This window comes from Lutra lutra, chromosome 11 (genome assembly GCF_902655055.1).
Source record: "Lutra lutra chromosome 11, mLutLut1.2, whole genome shotgun sequence".
Taxonomy (NCBI): Eukaryota; Metazoa; Chordata; class Mammalia; order Carnivora; family Mustelidae; genus Lutra; species Lutra lutra.
Window position 1 is genome coordinate 45,777,546 of NC_062288.1, and position 21,039 is coordinate 45,798,584.

Consider the following 21,039-nt stretch of genomic DNA (forward strand, 5'->3'; position numbering starts at 1 on the left):
ATGAGTAAAGGAATTGCCAAATCTTTTCCTATCTTTAAGATTATCATTTTGTCACTCAAAGTATCTGTGGCATTAAGAATATTTCCCATCTCTTCTACTCAACTTATTTTCCACCTTTTGTGTTGATTCTACCAAAAGGAGAAAAAAGAAAAGAAGAAAGGGGTGCTTGGGTGGTTCAGTTGCTTAAGCCCGACTTAAAAAAGAAAAAGGAAGGGCACCTGGGTGGCTCACTTGGTTCAGTGACTGCCTTCAGTTCAGGTCATGATCCTGGGGTCCCTGCTCTGCAGGGAGTCTGCTTCTCCCTCTGACCCTCCCCCTTCTCATACTCTCTCTCTCTCTCTCTCTCAAATAAATAAATAAAATCTTAAAAAAAAAAAAGGAAGAAGGGAAGGGAGAGGAGAAAGGGAGCAAAAGAATGGAAGATTTTTCTGTGATAGAATAAAATTGTTACAAATCTCTAGTCTACAAGATAAAATTAAACTAGTGGCTTAATTTTGTATTTTCTTTTCCTTTAACTCCATGAAAACTTAGCCAACATCTATAAAGACCATTTTTGGAAAATACTTAAGAAATTTAGTTCTCTAAAGCTTTTATTTCCATACTGTAGTTTTAAATCTAAAGGTATTTTCAGCTTTTAAAAAATTTTTCTCAAAATAATCTGACTAGAGCACAAAATATGAACAACAGGTACTGTTTTTAATTCTGACTCCATCTTATTTATACCATCACTGAATAATAGTCCATCTAGTTAAAACAAAACATAAGCAAAGATTAAGATTTCTGGTCATTTGTTATTTTATATGAACATAGAAAATAATTACAGCATATGTTTATATATTATTTATTTATTTAAAAGGCTATCAATTTTACATCTTGACTGTTCATAGAGCAAGAAAAAGGCACTACAGAATTATCCTGTCAATGTAGGCCCTTTGTATAATAACTAGAAATTTACACAGAATTCACAATTCGGTAGTATGAAAGGTCATTTATCAAGCTTTAAAGACAAAATAATTAATCAGGAAGGAATATGCTTCGTGTGCTTTCAGGTAGAAATATCACATCTTCTTGGCAAGATGAATAGTATTTCACAGTAAATAATAATGTCTAAAACACGATTAACCTCAGAAAAATTGATCTTAGAACCTTGACAGAATATAATGTTTATATTGATGAAGCTAAATCTGAAGTTTATCTAGTAATTTCAATTCATTTTTTTAAGAAAAAAATTGATGTATAAGATTATTCATTGGCTCTTCAAAGACAAATACTCTCAGTATGATAAACATTCATCCATTTTCTGTTATAATTTCTAATAATTTGAGCCAAATGAAAGAAATCATAGAAATTGCAATTTCACAGAGTTCCACCTAAGTGGATAAGCAAGAAAACTAAGGAATTGAAGAGAAATAAATAAAATGTAAAGAAGAAAGCTTGTTTAGTAAAGTCAGACAACACTCTAATTGTGTCATAATCAAATTATTCTAAAAACAACTGAGGAAAAATCACAAAAAAATTAGCACCCAAATGGCTCTTACACTCTGAAAATTTTACATAAAACATTATGAGGTTTAAACAACCAATGCACATGTGACATGTAAATTTTATACTTTGACTTTGTGTTATAATCAGGTATCTAATGGACAAGAGATTAATAAAACATTCTACTCAACACTGAATAGTTAAGCATAATGAATGGGTAATTCTGGTTATAATTTATAGAAATTAACAATGCATTTGCAAGAAAAGAGATCCTTTATTTTTCTCTAAGAGTTGACAATGGCAGGGCTTTCTCACCCTTTCTGGACTTAAACTGTAAAATCATTTTGTAGGGACTGCAGATGGTCTATGATACCTTACACCTGAAACTGCTCTAGGTAAAAACACAAGGAGCAATTCAGCATAAGTTATTAACAATGTGAATGTTTGTCATGAATTCCAAGTAGTGAACCAATTACATAACTGACGGAGTTTGAGGGTCAACTATTTATAGTAATTTAGGATATTGATACTGATCTGAGAACAAAAATGATAAAAACACTATTGATCTCAGCTTCAGGTTGATAACATAAAATTGGTAGAATGTCAAAACCAAGTGAAATGTAATGAGGCAATTTGGCAAATACTGTCTAGATTAAGACATTTATAGCTCAGAACTAAAATATTCAGAGCCCTTGGTATAGGGTATAAGACGTTATTGCTAATAAGACTTACATAGAGTCACATTAATCCTCAAATAGGACTGGCTGTGGTATGAGCCAGTCCTACTGCTGAATAGATTATCCTTTCTTTGACCCCTTAATTTGTTCAGAGTGTTATTGTGTTTTATCAGTGCTCACCACTTTGGAGGATCAAATGTATTTTATTAAAGGAACTTGATCATTTTTTTTATAGGTCAAGGAGGAAGAAACACAAACAGCTCACCTTCTAGCATGCACACTACAGCAAAATAAAAAATACCACATGGCAGAGAACATTAGGTCTCTGGTACAGATTTTAAAACATGAATGCAAAGTCTCTCCAGTATCCAGTATTATGACAAATGTAGTTTGCTCGTTTTATGAATTTGACTTCCTCAAAAAATAATGTCACATAGTAGAAAAACTGTTATCCAGTATTCCGACCGGTACAGACCCTATGTGAATTAGCTAAGAAATTTTAAAAAACAAAGGAGAAAAAGCATCTTTCTACATTGTTTCTGGTGGACAGATAAGGCTGAAGAATGTGAGGGTGTTGGCTAAGCCCATGGTTTTCTTCTCTCATCACTACACATTCTCTTCCCCTTGTCCACACAGATGTAGCCCTCGCCAATCTGTTTCTTCTAGGCACCCTGAATTCTTCAGGGCTACATGCATTTGGTTTATGGGTAGGCATTTTATCTGAGCTTGTCAAATAAGAAATTTCTTTCCTGAAAACTTGGATTTAGACTTAGTGGCAATAGTTAGAGTCTTTATATACAAAATACACATATATACATATATGTGTGTACATGTATGCATATATGTATATACTTTTTTTTTTCACTAAAAAGCGATCTGTAACTAGTGTTGGATTGTTCATCGGGCATTATAGTCTAAGTGATTTCATCAAGGTCCATGTACTAAGCACCATCTACAGTTGAAGAGAACTGTGTGTTAGTTATGTATTGATGAGTAACAAATTACCACAAATTTAGCAGCTTAGCAGTTTCTGTGTGTCAGCAGTTTAGGTGTAGCTTAGCTGAGTCTTTGGCTTAGTGTCTCACAAGCCTTCCACCAACATGTCTTCCAGGCTGGCTGCGTTCTCAGATATGTTCTTGAGCTATAACTCAACTAGTAAAGTATCTACTTCTAAAACTCTTCCAGGTTTTTGGCAGAATTTCTGTGCAGTTCTCAATCTTAGGGCCCAGCTTCTTACTAGCTGTTGGAGACAGGCTGCTCTCAGGTCTCAAAGGTCACCTTCAGTTGCCTGCCATGTGTCCCTTATCTGTGGGGAGTTTACAACATGACTTTGCTTATTCAAGGCCAGCAAGAGAATCTCTTCAGGCTGCTAAGATACTTATATAACTTAAACATGGGAATGACATTCCATCACCCTTGTCATAGTGTATATATCATAAGTAAGTCATAGGTTCATAGGTTCTGCCTATAGTCCAGAGGAAGGGATTTTGGGAGCCTAACTAATCAAAGGCCTGCCTCGTGTAGGTTTGCCGATACAACCCAATGAATATAGCTTTCTTTGATCTCTCTCCTAGGCTCCAGACTACCCTACGTCTCTACTTGATGTTGAATATAGGCATGCGAAAATGAAAGTGTTAAAAAATTTTGTCTTACTCCATATATAACTCCCAGCCAACCTGTTTCTTCATTTCAGTTGATGATACCAAATTTTATACTTTTCTCAGGGCAAAATCATTGGAGTCATTATGATTTACCTCCACAGCCCACCTACTATATTCAATCCATCAGTAAATGTAGTTGGCTCAACCTTCAAATCCCAAATATAACCACGTATCATATATCACATGTACTATTCACCATCCTAGTCATGAAAAGTCTTCCTGTAAGGCTCCCAACTCTGGTTCCCTATAATTGATTCCTGGCACAGAAAACAGTTATATTTAAAATAAGAATAAGAGAGAACAAAAGAGGGAAAAAACGAAAAGGAAAGATGAGGTAGAAGATAGAGAAGAGCACAAGAGGAGGAGGAATGTGAAGGAAAGAAGAGAAAATTGAGAATGAGGTGTATGTGAGAAAAAGGAGAAAGAAGAAAGGAGAGATGGGGGGCTGAGAAGAAGGCTAGACAACTAGAGAGAGACTTGAGAGAGAACAAGATAAAGACACAATGGAGTTAACCTTCTTTCTCTCTTTACTACCATCCACAAATGATCTATCACTAAATTCTATCAATTCAACTTCATCATATACCTGAAATCTGTCCATTTATTATCACCTCCACCACCACTACTCTAATACAAGCTATTATCTCTTGCCTGGACTACTGTGAAAGCTTCCTAACTGGACAACCTACTTCTGTTCTTGCTGAATCCCACAATCCATTTGTCACATAGCAAGCATAGAGATTCTTTTAAAATGTAAACGTGTGCTATCATTTCCCTACCTACTCTCCTATGGCTTCCCATTATACTGAGCAAATAATAACAATTCTTGATGAGCTGAACCCAGGCTAGTTCTCTGACCTTCATTCTGATTACGGTACCCTTTGCTCATTCTTCTTCAGGCGCACTGGACAACCCCAGGCAGGAATATGCCTCTTACTCTCCTACATCAGAGCCATTGCTATTCCTCTGTGAGATGTTCTTCCTACACATAGCTGGCTCCTTCCCTTTAATCAGCTTCCTGCTGGAACACCAACCTTTCAGAAAGACCTACATAAAACATCACCCCTTTATCTTCTTTTACTTTAATTTATATTTCTCCATTGCACTTACCAGCACTTGACATTTTAGTATATTGATCCATATTGGTTTTTTATCAGTGTTCTTCCACTTCCCCACAGGTATGCCCCTTGAAGACAAGGACTTGTTTTGCTTGCTTTTGTATTTCTATTATCTAGAACAGTGACTAGCATATAAAAGGTATTCAGTACTATTTGCTGAATGAATACAAGGCAACAGTGAATCTAGACTTATTCTTTTTTTTTTCTTTTTTTTTAAAGATTTTATTTATTTATTTGACAGAGAGAGATCACAAGTAGACGGAGAGGCAGGCAGAGAGAGAGAGGGAAGCAGGCTTCTTGCTGAGCAGAGAGCCCGATGTGGGACTCGATCCCAGGACCCTGAGATCATGACCTGAGCCGAAGGCAACGGCTTAACCCACTGAGCCACCCAGGCGCCCCCTAGACTTATTCATAAACCTCTGCCTGTTCATTAGCATGAGAAAATATAAGCTAAATGTCCCTACTATCCAACTTAATTTAAACTGAGACTGACTGAATACCTTCAAAAGTCCCTTTAAGGGGCGCCTGGGTGGCTCAGTGGGTTAAACCTCTGCCTCCGGCTCAGGTCAAAATCTCAGGGTCCTGGGATGGGAGTCCCGCATCTGGGTTCTCTGCTCAGCAGGGAGCCTGCTTCCTCCTTTCTCTCTGCCTGCCTCTTTGCCTACTTGTGATCTCTGTCTGTCAAATAAATAAATAAAATCCTTAAAAAAAAAAAAAAGAACTGCATTAAAAAAAAAAAGTCCCTTTAAGTTATAGTTGATCATTTGGACAACACAATAGATCTTTTAAATGACTGTCTCTATCTCCACCTCTCTCTCTAAAATGGTGACTAGGGACATGGATGACTAGGGAATGAGGCTCCTTGTGGCAATAAGAGACATGTAACTCTTAGGTAATAAATTTATTATGTGTTTTGTCTAGAATATTTTCTTCAATTATCCCATCTTGTTTGATGTTTGCTTTTCATGCTACCTATATTTGACTTGTTTTTGTTACAGAGAGTATCAAAATTATAAATATTTTTATTTGTATAGATAATAAGCTATTTTCTTGATATTTTAGAATTTCTGGTCATAAGTGGTTGTATGTTGCATACTCTTTGTCTTAAAATATTCAATAGAAACGATATTAATTTCTGATCTTAAAAAAGCATGTACTTGAATTGAATATGATCAAAGACACTGATTCCATAGAAACCATTTCTTATACTTTTACTTGTGAATGTCTAAACTTGTTTAAGAAAAAGAAAAGGAGTCAGCTTGTATTTTGAAGATTATCAGCTGATGAATAGTACTGTTTGAATTTTCTTCTTAAAAAAATGGACAGAATACGATAGTATATTTAGATCATAAAACCTGTTTTATAATCAAAAGCATACAGAAAATTCTGTTCTGATCAGCACTGTCTGCCCAAGTAAATGGTTTTATTTCTAATATAATGAAAAGTTTTCTTCTTGAGAAAAAATAATTTATTCTTTGAAGATAAGCTTTCTCCCATATATATTTCAAAAACAAACAAACAAACAAACCCACTTTGCTTTAATGAATCAGAGCTGCATGACGTATATTGACTCACAAACAAGGAATTAGGTTGTTGCATTCTATACCATATTTGCTTAGATGGTGTTTTGAGAACCAACTCAAACCATATCTTTTCCTTCATAACAGCCAGCAAAGCTATAAAGATAGGGGCTCTACAGCAACTAAATCTTGGCCCAGGAAACATAATCCCTGCAAGACCCAAAGGGTGATTGGTGCCATTTCCATGTTTTTGCCTTGTTTCCACTACATCTAATAAATGAATTTTTGTACTTTCTTTCTAAGTGGTGCTAACAAGTTCTTAATTCACATGAACAATGTTGTTGACCCAAAAGGAATTAGAATAGACCTTCTATAATTAACTGCTACAAGTTGCCCACAGCAGATAAATACATAAAAGTAATACAGGAACCATGAGAAGTTTTAAAGAGTAGGGGAGAAAAGAAGAGTGAGAGAGCAAAATGTGATTAAAGAGATGGAATTCAGAGGACATGCCTTGGTTTCCAAAGCTACAAAAAAGTTGTGATACCTTTTACGATTTTAGCAAAACAAACAGAAAGACTTTGGCAAAATAAAGAAACTAGCATAATAGCAGAAACTATAAAGATAATTTGTTTAAGACAGCTGGCACTGAAGAACAAAGACCACCTAAAATAATAATTCTATTTTTTTGTCAATGTCTAAGATAATGTACTAAAAGTATGCATGAGTTCTTCACCTTTGTTCTTATCAATTCCTAAAGTTGTCAGCAAGAACTTCTCAAATGGTGTTTGAAATTGTGTTTATTACTTGACAGTAACTGAATTCCAGAATAAGTCGTCACTTCCCACATAATTCTGTTGTGCAAGGCTGAATTTAAAACAAGTTATATTACAAATAGTCTCCCTTAGCATGGATGCACTAAACTTTCTGGTATATAAAAAATTAAAAATAAAGAGTCAGTAACTCTTAAAATAAATATTTTAAGTGACTAGTGACCCTAGTATATGATTTTCTACCAAATCTATTCATCATTCATTATCTTATTAAGCAAGCCAGTTCTTTAATAATTTGGAACTTTAATTTTCTTTTAATTCTGGGTTTTTAGCAGATTTACCACAACCTTCAAGTATTCAGTTTGGCAGAGAATTTATTAGGCCAGGTCCCATAAATATCAGTTACATGTACGTATCCACATATCAGACACAAAAATATCTCAGATTCTTGATTTTACAATAGAGACCTCCTACGTATACCACAAACACCCAGGAATTCAGCTCCTATACAGAGTTTTTCCACATTGATCTGAACAGATAATTCCAGATAAATAAGGACTTTAAAAGCAGAGGAAAAAGCCAAAAAAAATGTAGAAAATTACATTTCTTTAACATATATTTCACTTGAAATACATGAATTTAAGAAGTTCTAGCAGTTCTCCAAATGACAATGTTTTCTAATATCAGAAAAAATTTTTATAATACATATAAATGCATGCTTTACATTTCCAAAAATTTAAAGTAGTATTCTTAAATACAACTGTATGTATCTTTAGTTTACCAGTTTCTTTTTTTCCGGTTACAAAGAATTCTTTGACGTATACTTTACCTTCAGATAAAAAATATGGCATACTAGTTGCATACTTAATTATTCTTCAATTTCAGCTTATGTTTTTAATATTGAATGGTAACTCCTAATCTTTTTTTTTTTAAGATTTTATTTATTTATTTGACAGACAGAGATCACAAGTAGGCAGAGGCAGGCAGAGAGAGAGGGAAGCAGACTCCCTGCTGAGCAAAGCCCAATGCAAGGCTCAATCCCAGGACTCTGGGATCATGACCTGAGCTGAAGGCAGAGGCTTTAACCCACTGAGCCACCCAGGCACCCCTATAACTCCTAATGTAAGGAGAGAATGAGTTAACTAAGATGTTATACTGATAGGTATATAACTATCTAACATAATTTACATTTTTAGGATAGGAAACCAAACTCCATTCAACAGTCAAATAATCATAAAGAAAAATCCAAGTTATATAATAATACATGATTAGAAATTATCATGTGAAAACTATCACTGTGCTGACTTGACAACTTTTATGTGGTCTCCTCCAGCTTAATGTACATATAAATCATTTAAAAGAATGTGTCAAAACACATTCTGACTCTGGTTTAGATGTAGTCTGAGATTCTAACAAATTCCAGTAATGCTGATGCTTATAGACCATGGAACACGTTAAGTAAGCAAGGGAAGATTTTTGGAAACTCCTTACACACGGTATTTTAAGTGTTATAAATATTATCCTTTTATAAGCCATGCTAACCTCCTAAATATTAATCTAAATAAGCATTTGTATTAGACACAAGCTGAGGTAACTATCCAACTCACCTGGATGCTTCCAGTGGCTTTAGTACTAGTATCATTTCCAGTTGACTTCCACCCCTGTCAAAGGATATTGATCCAGTTAGAAACATTTGATCCATGAAGACAATAAGATTCTTTCTGGGGATGCCTGGGTGGCTCAGATGGTTAAGCAGCTGCCTTCGGCTCAGGTCATGATCCCAGCATCCTGGGATCGAGTCCCGCATCGGGCTCCTTGCTCAGCAGGGAACCTGCTTCTCCCTCTGCCTCTGCCTGCCATTCTGTCTGCCTGCACTCGCTCTCTCTCCCTCTCTCTCTGACAAATAAATAAAATCTTAAAAAAAAAAAAAAGATTCTTTCTGGATGATTGTTAAAGCTTAGTCACGTTAATGGAAGCCCCTCAAAACAAAAATAAATCTCAGGTTCCTGATACTGAGGTCCTGGCAGCTGCCTTTCTGACGTTTGGTTGATCAATGCAATTTAATTCAAGTTAACTTCAATACCTACCCAATAAATCCTCCTCTTAATTTAAGTTAGTCAGAGCTGACATGTGTCTCTTGCAGCCCAACAAACCTCAATAACACAATTTATCAGAGTAAGAATCAAAATATAATTATTATGAACATCCCCTCTACTGAACACCATAAAATGTAAGTGCCAATGTGCTATTCTATAGAATAGCCACTAGGTGCGCGTGACTATTTAAATAAATTAAAATTAAAGAAAATTTAAAATTTAATTCCACTACCACACTAGTCACATTTTAGGTTTTCTATACCTATTTATGACTAATGGGTATTGTATTAGTGCAGGTAAAGGATTTTACATCACTGCAGAAAGTTCTATACGAAAGCACTATCCAGAGACTGGCATCAAATAAATTAATTGGGGTTTGTGACTTAAGTCTGGAAAAAGATGATTTAAACATGCTAAGAAATCCTTCCATTGACCATCATACAAAGAACAAATTCATAAACTATTATCTCTAAGTTCTAATTTCTCTTTTCAGAAGGAAACTTCATAAACTATTCACTCCTCTGGAAATGCTATAATATTCTTGACCCTATTTCTATGACTTTGGTAAGTATCCTTATCCAATCCTTAGGGTCATTAGTAAACCATACAGAGTTACTACCTGATAAAACAAATTTTCATTAACATAATAAAAATGAAGTCTAAACTGGAAATTATAAATAAAAAAAGAAAAAGCACTAAAGTATTGGATTACAAATACTCATTAATTCATTATGCATATTCATATCATGTACAATATGCTAAAATATTCACATAAGCAAAATATCCTAAATTGAGGCCATTCTCAAATAATTTTTTTAAAAAAGATTTTGTTTATTTGACAGAGAGACACAGTGAGAGAAGGAACACAAGCAGGGAAAGTGGGAGAGGGAGAAGCAAACTTCCCACCAAGAAGGAAGCCCAATGTAGGGCTTGATCCCAGAACCCTGGGACCATGACCTGAGCTGAAGACAGAAGCCTAACAACTGAGCCACCCAGACACCCCCATCCTTAAAGAATTTAAAACAAATTAAAACCACATTGAGATACTACCTTACACCAGTTAGAATGGCCAAAATTAGCAAGACAAGAAACAACATGTGTTGGAGGGGATGTGGAGAAAGGGGAACCCTCTTACACTGTTGGTGGGAATGTAAGTTGGTGCAGCCACTTTGGAGAAGAGTGTGGAGATTCCTCAAGAAATTAAAAATAGAGCTTCCCTATGACCCTGCAATTGCACTACTGGGTATTTACCCCAAAGATACAGATGTAGTGAAAAAAAGGGCCTGTACCCCAATGTTTATAGCAGCAATGGCCACGGTCGCCAAACTGTGGAAAGAACCAAGATGCCCTTCAACGGACGAATGGATAAGGAAGATGTGGTCCATATACACTATGGAGTATTATGCCTCCAAGAGAAAGGATGAATATCCAACTTTTGTAGCAACATGGACGGGACTGGAAGAGATTATGCTGAGTGAAATAAGTCAAGCAGAGAGAGTCAATTATCATATGGTTTCACTTATTTGTGGAGCATAACAAATAGCATGGAGGACAAGGGGGAGATGGAGAGGAGAAGGAAGTTGAGGGAAATTGGAAGGGGAGGTGAACCATGAGAGACTATGGACTCTGAAAAACAATCTGAGGGTTTTGAAGGGGCGGGGGGTGGGAGGTTGGGGGAACCAGGTGGTGGGTATTGGAGAGGGCACGGATTGCATGGAGCACTGGGTGTGGTGCAAAAACAATGAATACTGTTACGTTGAAAATAAATTTAAAAAATTAAAAAAAAATCAGCCTCATAGATTCACTGCAGACCGATGAGGAGGGGTTCATTTACTTTCTATTGGTTGGGCAATGATGACTTTCACTGACAGTACAAGATACCACCTTGGTATTTTATTTTACCTAACTCTAAAGTCATATGTCATCATACACCTCTACATTACACAGCTGAAGTAAAATATTACATTCATAATGTTAGATATTAAATATTTATCCTACCATCCCCCTAATATGCACACACTCATTAAAGTGTAACATCAACCTTACAAAGGGAAGATGGGTTACACGCATACATGGATACATATACCATGAAACTGGATTCAGACATTTTTTTGTTTAAATCTTCAGCCCTGTGCCTTCCAGTCATTGTTTTCTCCCTATATGAGAAGTGATAAGCATGAAAGTGGCGACTTTTTTTTTTGTTTTTCTCTTTTTCAAACTATACTGAATCTAAGAGGCAATAATTCTTTAAAAAAAAATCCCCTTATTAATAAAATAACCAAATTATAGTTCTGTACCCAAGTATAAACATGTTTTTATAAGAAAACCCAGAATATTCTGAAATAAACTTACTTTGAAGACAACACTTACAAGTGGATGTGTTCTCTAACAAATAAAGCAACTTCTTTTCTGTATGACCTTTTAAATGCAAGACGGTACCTATAATCTGAGTGTTAGGATGCAAACATATTGACCACTTAATAGATTTTTAAATAGACCATTTAATATCCACACCAAAGTGTGTGTAATACTTAGAACATAAAGAATTCTGACTCTGGAACTTAATTATTTAGGCTTTTGAATAATGCGGAAAGTTTTTAGAGTACAGATGATGAATTAACTAGTTGATAAAAGCAGTATGCTAATGAGACTTTGGTTCCTGTATACATCAGTTAATTTCAGTGTTTTTCATATTTCTTAAATCTTAAAACTGTGTTTTTGTGTGTTACATGTATAATATGTGCGTTTATGAGAGAGAAAAGGAGAGACTGAATACAAATGATCCCTGTATTATGAAGAATTGCTATGAGTATATGTGTTACTCACATTGGATCAATATTATTATTTATTTGAAAATGACACTTAATCATATTGCTTGTTAATTAAGTTACAATATCCTCTAAATCTGGAGTCTATTATGGTTTCCATTATATCAAAAGCAATTCTATAATTGATAAAATAATTTTGGGGGGGGGGCTTCCCAGCAGATTTACCAGTACTGATTCCAGGTATTAAATCAACCTACTCAACTGAATGTTGTTCAATTCCATAAAACTGGCCTGTGCTCTCCTAACTCAAAAAACAACACTCATTAAACTGTAATACATCTGATTACCTTATACAACAAAAGGAACATGCATCTAAGTGATAGAGTAGCTGTAGTGAAAGAAAATACTCTCTTCCCTTTTGGAGACCAAAACTAAAGCTAATAGTTTTGAAAACTAAAGCTAATAGATGAGTCAAATCCACGGGCGAAGCTCTAATAGAACAGTAAAACAATATGGATAGTGCTCCTCTGCAGAATTATGTTCCTGTTAAATTCTCTCTAAAACTGTCCTCAATGACTCCCACACTTGGTCACATTAGAATACTTATAATGTGTGAGAAATGGAAAGTAAATCTGTTTCAAGTATGTGTGGTCCTATTAAAAGATCTGATGCTTTGCCATTATTCAAGTGTTCCATTTCTCTCCTCAAAGTTTAAAACATACGTCATGATGTTACCATTAGCATTTCATGTTTATACTATTCTGCATTTTCCTAATAAAATTATTTATTACTCTCTATACTTTTGACTTACCACTAATACAAATTTTATTTCAAGTTGATGTTAATATAAGTAAGGAAATATTTTTTAGCTGTACTATAATTACTACTGCTTATAATGTTTGCAAACATCCAAGGTAAGTCAGAGAAAGGACACCTTCAAGGCATTTCTATTGCAACAAAATATGAGTTTTGTTAATGTAACTTTTAAATTTTTTGATGTAAATTAACATATGAATATAAACGTGAGTGTTTCAAGAAAATATTTCTGTTCAATCTACAAAAACATGTTGATTTATAGTTGGTGAACTACAGAACAAGAAGATGAGGGTTTTTAGAGAGAAGAGGCTTGTGGGGTGGAAGTACATGGAGAGATGAGTAGAAAACCAAGAAATTTAAATTATAATTACATGAATAAATAAATATATAAATAAGTAACCATTGTATGAATCCTTAACCTTAAAATCTAGGTTTTGTAATAAACACTTTTCCACTGGGAGGTGGAGGAAACAAAGGAGAAAAAATGTTTAACAGATGTTGGGTATTCCCAATAAGAAGAGGAGGATCTCCTTTTCGCTGCCTCTATAGAATGGTACTATCCATCAATATAGCACTATAGTCAGGCATGTGGTTCACTTTAATTAGTGTCCTCCTAACTGGCTATTAATTAGCATGTTGTTATATAATAAGTCTCATTAACATTCCATAGTTTATGGTTGCTTCCTTCCTTTCTTTCCTTTTTAGACTATGCTTCATGAGTCATATGAAGGAGTTTGAATGCTTACAAGAGCTCAGAGCAGTAACATGTTTTTGTTGGGGTCAAAGTATTGATAACTGGCAGGAAGGGAGTAGACAATAAATGAACCAACGTATATGAGGATCATAAGTAATAATGAATGACTACTAATGATGAGTGGAGCTGGCTGGTTAGTTTTCCATATCTCAGGCTTTAGCATCATTTAACTGAGTAAAATATACATGGTTCAAATTATAGTAAGAAATATTCCTCTCTTTGATAAGCATTTATTCATACAACAACTATTTATTGTTCACCTATGATACTTCTGGAAATGTGGTCTGGGATAAAATTACTTTTCAAACTTCCTGATGAATGTGAATTTTAGTTCCCTTGCCTTTTTCACTTACACAAAAGATAGGTATTTTCTGATTTCACCCCATGAAATACTTTCAAAAGGTGAATGAAACACTGTAATTTAAGAAAAACATCCACATAACTTAAAAACACGTGAAGAAATCTTGAATTCAAACACTGTAAATTGGAAAACAGCCATGTATACTTACAAGGCTTATATTTTTGTTTTGAAACAACACATGGTCTGCCCATTGCCACACCTAAGAGATGTCTATGCTACTTATACATCTTGTTAACAATTTCATAGATCTACAACCACATGGTGATCAAAAATTTCCTAAGGTATTTTGCCAAAATGAAATTAAGTTTACTCTTATGTGAGAAAATACTAATTTGGGGTATAGCTGAAAGTATTATTTCTCACCTAGGTCCTATGTGAGGTATCAATACGGAAAACAGGTCAGCGGAACTTTGGAATGCTTTGTGCCAAGAGGGAAAAAAATAATCTTATATAATATTAATTATATAATTAAGTATGCAGGCAATTATTATAAACCATATCATCTATTGGCACCTAGTCTTAATATTTTAAAAGAAATCCTTCAGGTTATTTTTTCTACACTACACTAAAGCCAGTTGTTTTCAGATAATTGTGGACAAAAATTTTGAGGTTCAGTCATCTATATAACTATGTTCAGAACTATCTGTAGGTACTTGATATCTGCATAAAATAATTTAGAATTAATAATCCAGGGATTATTTTTAATACATAAAAGTATCATCCTTAATATATTTCTGTTCTTTTCAGCTACATTCTTTCATTCAAAATCAGTAGAATTCTGTACCTCACTTATGACTAAACCACTTAGGCAGTTACCCAGAGAACACAAGCATTGAGAAACACAGCAGAGTATCTAACATACTTGGAAATCACAAGACACGAATCCAGACTTGATTAAAAAGGTGACATTCTGACAAACAACAGAGTGAATTTTATTGCAATTTCTCAGTGAAAAAGGAATATGGAAATTCATTGTCTATTGCACATAATTATGTTCCCAGTTGATTGCATACTAAATTTTATATAAGTTCTCATTCTATAGTGAGTTCAGTTCAGTGATTCTAAACAGAAACATAAAGTGTTCATAGAATCCTAATAAAAGAATCCTCCCAGGCACATTTGCAACAATGACCTCTATGTAATTAGCCAAGTTCTGGTGCTAGGAGTACAAGAAAACAAGTAAGAACATTCTCACAGATGATTGTTTTTAACAAGGCTTATTTTCGTTTGGGTGTTCTCCTCACTACATATGGATGCCTGATCTCTCACAAAACTAAACCTTATAAGAATGTCAAGGTTAGAAGCGAGGTTCTGTAATTTTCCATTAGTCATCAGGTAGTAGATTTAAACAGCAGATTGTGTCTTTCAATTGGTTTACTTGGCTGGTGCCAAAGTCTATTCAAATGTTTCCTGCCTGTTATTTACTTTTGTTTTTGTGACTCAAAGTATTGCTGCCAAGTATTCTATGACCTCTCCAAAATATTTTAATGCAAATAGGTTTGAAATGTCATCAAGACAATTATATTAAGGAAAATGTTCAAGTAAATCCACAAGCAAAGCGGGTGGGGGGACTTCCATGTAGATCATTAATTCTTAATAATGAGGATAATAAAAGTAAGGCACTGATGATACACTATGTATTTAACATTAGTTGGAAAATAATGATTAAGCAGTAAAAACATAAAACTGTGATTGGAAGGTGATGAGCACGTTCCAAGCAGAAAACAGAGCAGAAATGAAACCACAGGGCAGAAAGAATAAGAAGACAAGAAAGGCAAGAGAGCAAGGACTGCACTGGCAGTGTTTGTACTTCGATTTTTTTGCAGAAGCTGTCTGTATCCTGTTAAATAGCCATTACGGCCAATGGTCAAGCTGATATGCCCAAGGTCAGATACTCAGGGGTGAAATTTTGCAACAAATGTGACCAGATGAATAAAAGGGCACACTTGTGTGGAATTAATCAGCCAGCTCAGCAGGACCCATTTCTCATTCCTTTTTTCTAGTATTTGACAACATTCTCTAACTCCTCTAGATTAGAGTGCAAATGGCATGTTCCTATTATCATCTGATATCAACTCCTTTAAGCCACTGTCAACTTTGCCTTTTGGTTTAGAAGAGTCAAATCGTATTTACTGTCTGTTTCAAAATTCTGAGTATCACATGCGTATTTCATATCTCACTGTAGTCTGTCTAACCAAATCTTAAAAATAAATAAGAAAACTAACTGTAAATAAGAAAGAGAATTTAAGTTATAGAGTAAACAATGATTTTTATGACATTACTATATACTGAATTTAAAAGTTTCATCCAAATTATTTATGATCAGATCAGCCCCATGCACAGGAGAAATTGCATCTATTCAAATACAGTCAAAGCATCAAATCCCATTTATTATTCACCCTCATTATTTTAATGTACTTATAAAATTAATTTATTTCAAGATTATAGTATGCAACGCTAACATTTATTTCAAAACCAACATATGGTTCCTCTATTTCATGGAGTAGCACTGTGGAGACAGTACAGTGAATGATAAAAATACCCAGACACAAGAAGGAACTTTAAAGTTCACACAAGTACTAAAGGTCAGAAGAGGCAACAGGTTCAAAATTCAGGAAAACAGTTTGGGCAACAAAGAAAATGAAGCAAAAAGACCAGGCAACACAGGCCAGACGAAGGCAAACCTTCGTACAACAGGAATTTAGAGTCAAACTCTGAATATTAATGGGAATTATGGGATACCAACATCAAATAGGGCCTCAAACTAATGAACTTACTGTTTGAGGGAAAAAACATGAGGTATTGAGCCTCAAGAAATGAAAAGACAAGACAGGGGCGCATGGGTGGCTCAGTCCATTAAGCATCTAACTCTTGATTTCAGTTCATGATCTCAGGGTCATGAGATCAAGACCCACCTTGGGCTCTGCTTAAAGTCAGCTTGATATTCTCTTTCCCTCTCCCTCTGACCCTTGCCCCACTTGTGTTCTATAAATAAATAAATAAATAAAATCTTGGGTGGGGGAGAAAAAAGACAAAACAAATAGGAACCTCCAGGCTGGAAGAAGGAAAGAAGGCAAAATGTGCCTAATAGTTTGATTTTTTTAAAGCATAAATTTTACATTTTTTATTGAAGTCTAATTTACATATATTAAAAATGAAGATCCTAAGTGCTTCATTAAATATGCAGGGCAACCTTACGTAATCCTTTAACTATTCCCCACAACAATATAAAGAATGTTTATATAATCCCAGAAAGTTCCTTTATGCCCACTTTCCTGTCCATTTCTATCTCCACCTGAGGCAACCACTTTCAGATTTCTAGAACCACATATTAATTTTGCCTTTTCTTAAAATTTATGTAAATGAATCATTGTACGCATTTCTTTTTTCCATGTAGATTCTTTATAACAAATATACCATTGGATATTCAGTGTAGGGTACATGGGAATTCTCTGATACTGTCTTCTTACCAACTTAGGGCAGGGAAAGACTTATGAGAAGATATATTTACTAAATTACATATTAAGTATATTATTTATTAAAAGATTCATGGGCAGGACTATAAAAGTAGCATAATGATATATTGGTCGGTCCTTATCAAAATTAAGTATTTCTTCTTACTAAGTACCCATCAAATAGGCAAGTTATGGACTAGGAAATACAATTATCTGACAAAAGATTGTGAATATATAGAAACTCTCACAAATGAATCATAAACAGACAAAACATCCAATTAAGAATGGGCAAAAGACATGGCAGACATCTTGCAAAAGTATACAGAGTAATGGACAATTGGAAAGTGAAAAGGTAATGAATACCATTAGTCATCAGGAAATACAAATTAAAATTATGATGATACACTGCTGGCCATCCACTTAAAGGGCCAAAAACACAACCAAAAAAACCTGAAAATGCCAAGTTCATCAATATTGGTTTATTAATTATAACAAAGTTTACATACTAATGTAAACTACTAATAATACGTAGGGGTACATACGAACTCTCTATTGGTGAGCATGTGGAGCAACTGAAATGCTTGTAAGCTTGGGGCACATGAGTGGCTCTGTTGGTTAAGTGTCTGCCTCTGGCCCAGGTCATGATCCAAGAGTCCTCTGGAATCAAGCCCCACATAGGGCTCCTCGCTCAGCAAGGTGTCTGTTTCTCCCTTTCCCTCTGCCTATTGCTCCCCCTGCTTATTCTGTCTCTCTCTCTCTCTCTGTCAAATAAATGAATAAATAAAATCTTTAAACAAAACGCTTTTAAGCTGTGGGGTGCCTGAATGGCTCAGTTGCTTGAGTGTCTGACTCTTGGTTTCTCCTCAGGCCATCATCTCATGGGTCCTGGGATTGAGCGCTGTGACAGGCTCTACACTCAGTAGGGAGTATGCTTGAAGATTCTTTCCCTCTGCTCCTTTCCACACTTGCATACTTTCTCTCTAAAATAAATTGGCTCTTGTGTCCCTTTGATACACCACCTCGTTATGGGGTTCCATGACTTGTATGCATGTTTTGTTTATTTCCTTAAGCAATTTCTTATTTTCTATATAATTCCTGATCCAGTTCTAGAATAATCCATTTCTTATTTCCTTAAGCAATTTCTTATTTTCTGTATAATTCCTGATCCAATTCTAGAATAATCCATTTCTCCTAGGAGCTTTAGTTCCTTTTATTAAGAAATGGTATTAGAAACAAGGTCTGACTACTAGGTGTGCTTGTTGCCACTGAAGTGTTATTGCTTCCATGCCCTCTCTACTGATAAGGAAAGGAAATCTATGTGTGTGTACTAACCTGTATATGTACAAGAATCTGTAAACATTTCTGTTATAACTATCTGTATTAAGCTAAATATAAGTTTATACTGACATATCCAATTGTAACCCATATTGCATTGATTATTGTAGCCTTTTCCCCTTGTTCATTTGTAAATTCCCAATCCAGTATTGAAAACCTTGGCTCCACTTGTCTACCATCCCATCATTTAATTGTTCAATTCCCACATATATGTATCCTATAATTGTACGATATCAGAAGTTCTGTAGCTCCACCTGAAACAATTTTATGAATGACAGTACAACGTCTATGTACCTTTTCTTTTCCTTTGCTGACTGAAAGACTTAAAAGCTACAGTTTTTATTTTCCTGAAATATTTAAGTATTTTTTCCTAAATGTTGAATTTAAATTGGCATAATTTTAAAAAAAGTATTCTTAGGTCACTTCAAAAATGTCATTCCATTTTCTATGGCATCCATTGTTTTTGCTATAAAAGTCACTACTTTTTTTTTCCCCCTTATCATTGTTCCCCTGTATTCAGTGTGTATCTTTTTCCTATAACTGGTATTAAGTTTTTTTATATGATTCTCCAGGTTTTCCCTGGATTCCAAGTACATGTATGCTAGGTCATTTGATATTGTCCTGCAGATATCAGACACTTTCTTCCACCTGTCCTTTTTTTTTTTTTTCTCCTTATATTTGGTTTGTATAATTTCTCTTAACCTGTCTTAAGTTTATAGATTCTTTCCTCTGCTGCATCCAGTTTGTTAGAAATACCATCAAGTGGAATTTTTTGTCTGATATTTTACTTAGTCTATTTCCTGCATTTCCTTTTTTTAACAGTTCCCAATGTGTCCAGTTTCTCTACAGACTCTGTACCATATTTATCCATATTTATCATGGTGATTTCAAAGTCCCTTTCATCTAATTACAACAAATGGGAGACTTTTATATTTGCCTCTATTAGCAGTTTTCTCTTTAGACCCAGGCCCATATTTTCTTTTGTCTTCACGCATCTTGTAATTTTTACTGGATGCTAGATATTATAAAAAAAGAGAGAAGAGTAAATAATATTTGCTCTAAAAAATATCTTGCTGCTTTTTCTATCAGCCTTCTTGTTTGGAAGTTTTAGTCTATTGAATCTCTAGAACTGCTGAGTCTAGACTTTGTTTAAGCTCTACCTAGACTCAATTCATTTCCTTAAAATGTTTTTGGGTTCTCAGCACCGGCCAAACTTTGTAGATTTTTGTACCTGATAACTCACGCACTAAACTATCTGCTACTCTGTTAGCTCAAAATCTCAGCTTCCAGTATGTCCAAGGGTTACTCCCTTTATCTCTCAGTCTTGCCATCTTTGTGTCTTAGTATAACTTTCTCCGACCTGCTGCTCCGAAGGCAGCAGCTTAACCCACTGAGCCACCCAGGCGCCCCTGTTTTAAATGATTTTTAAAATCTTCTCTGGCTGGGAGGCTGGGTGGCTCAGTTGTTAAGCGTCTGGCTTTGGTTCAGGTCATGATCCCAGGGTTCTGGGATCAAGTCCTGCATTGGGCTTCCTGCTTGGCCAGAAGCCTGCTTCTCCCTCTCCCCATTTATATTCCCTCTCTTGCTGTGTCTCTTCCTGCCAAATAGGTAAAGTCTTAAAAAACAAACAAACAAACAAACAAAAAACTAAAAATAATCCTCTCTGGCTTGTGCTTGTGAAGTGGAGCAAAAGTCTCCTGTAACTTCATAACTCCTAATTGGGCTCTGTATTTTTCTTGTTTTATAACCCTTTCAGAACACCTCCTCAAGGATTTCTGGATCCAGTTCTCCACCTTGCCACCGGTGGTGATGTTCACTTACTAAAAAACCGAAAATACTTCCTTCTTTTCTTTCCTAACCATTCAATTTTACTGATTATTCTTCCTTGCATTTATGTTGTAAAAAGCTACTTGGTCCCCTGTGACTCATATCTGGCCTTGTTTCTTATTCCCTGAGTCTCTCATTCCAGTCATGTTTCCCTTCTCTTCTATCTATGCATACTTGAGTCTCCCTGTACTTTGAGAAAAAGTCTGACCTTTGGTAGGAAATATATAAGTAGAACTTACCTTAAGCCTTTTAGTTATTATTAAGCTCAATTCTTGGATTAGCACCTACCACAGATGTATTGCCCATTCTGCCTAGATTCTTAACTTGCTTTATGTTGGCTTTCTCACTCTGTTTTAAGGATTGCTTCTTCCTAAAACCTTTTGTTTCTTTATTACT

At 35.0% G+C, this 21,039-nt stretch overlaps 1 long non-coding RNA gene across 1 annotated transcript in view; it reads right to left on the reverse strand.

Moving 5' to 3' along the window:
- The window catches only part of LOC125080854 (uncharacterized), a 39,414-nt gene that overhangs the window by 11,390 nt on the left and 6,985 nt on the right, over positions 1 to 21,039 (reverse strand). The window contains exon 2 of the long non-coding RNA XR_007121516.1: positions 8,839 to 8,892. This is a non-coding gene — a long non-coding RNA (uncharacterized LOC125080854). The remainder of the gene's footprint in view (positions 1 to 8,838; positions 8,893 to 21,039) is intronic.